Raw genomic sequence first — 1,206 nt, 5'->3', positions numbered from 1 at the left:
TTTGCTAGTGCAGTGAAGGTGGAGTAGGATAGAGGAATCAACGATGGACCCTACTGCAGTTTGGGCTGCAGTAACTGTAATGGCAATTTTTACTGAGTTGAAGACATTAGGAATAGATCTGTAGGTGTGCACAGAAGAATTGTGGCTTAAGAAATTGTTTTAGATGCCTTGAGATACTGGGGTAGGGTGAGAGCAGGGAGTTGTAGAGTCAGCAGCTATTGATTTACTCGAAATAAATTGAGGGAAAAGGTCCAGCTGAAGGTAATACAGAAAGGGATCAGTCCGCATGAGATCACGGTGGGCTTACCATCAGTGTGCACAGAGAAGAGGTACGCAGGCACAGTTCTGTTCCCATCCGGGAGCAGCCTGGGAAGTGTGCGGTAGGAGGTAGTGCCTAAAGCCAAGCGAATCAACATTTCCAGGAGCAATTGAGCATGAGGTTGCTGACAGATGAACACTGAAAACTGACCGATCTTTGGCCAGCGCAGCTTCAGCGTACTGCAGCGTGCAAAGGCCTGACTGAGGTGAGGCCTTGGAAGGAGAAGAATGAAAGACTATCACATAGGCCGTTCTTCCTCTTTTTGAGAAAGACTGTCGGTTCAGGGTGTGCTGTTTTACAAAGTAACAGGATCTTCGAGCTTTTGTGTGGCTAGTGATGAGAATTCTTGAGTAGGCAAGAAGGGGTTGGATCTAAGACAACTGGTGGGCCATTAAGCCATGTTCATCAACATTCTGGAAGGCAGAGTACACCACGGGTAGTAGAGGTGACATTTGGTGGATGGTCGTTTGCTTGTTTTCTCAGTGAAATATGGGAGGGGGTGTCCGAAGTCTGACGGGGAAAGTCGGATCATCTACAGGAGCCGCACAGTCTACTTGAGATGAAATGAGAAACGTCTCAATGGTTATGCAAGTTTTTTCTCCAGCCACATGCTACTGAGCAAATGCAAGAAAGGAATGGGCAGGCTTCAAGTCCTAACAGCCCAGTACAGAATATGAAGAGAGCGGCAAGGGAGTTGACTGACTAGAGTGATGGAGAATGGTATTCTGAGGGCTAGATGAAGAGAGAATAATATGCTATCACGAAAGAGCAGTAGAGATAATGAACTGTAGGCTGTGGTCCAGTAAAAGAATTACTACTGGGTTGGGGTACTAGGTGAAGTATGGAAAGGTGTGCTGTTTACAGACAGGAGGATGTTAAGCATCGTG

The sequence above is a fragment of the Echinops telfairi genome, unplaced genomic scaffold (genome assembly GCF_000313985.2).
Source record: "Echinops telfairi isolate 266 unplaced genomic scaffold, ASM31398v2 ScPeMD7_9;HRSCAF=40, whole genome shotgun sequence".
NCBI lineage: Eukaryota > Metazoa > Chordata > Mammalia > Afrosoricida > Tenrecidae > Echinops > Echinops telfairi.
This window is presented reverse-complemented; position numbering follows the sequence as displayed.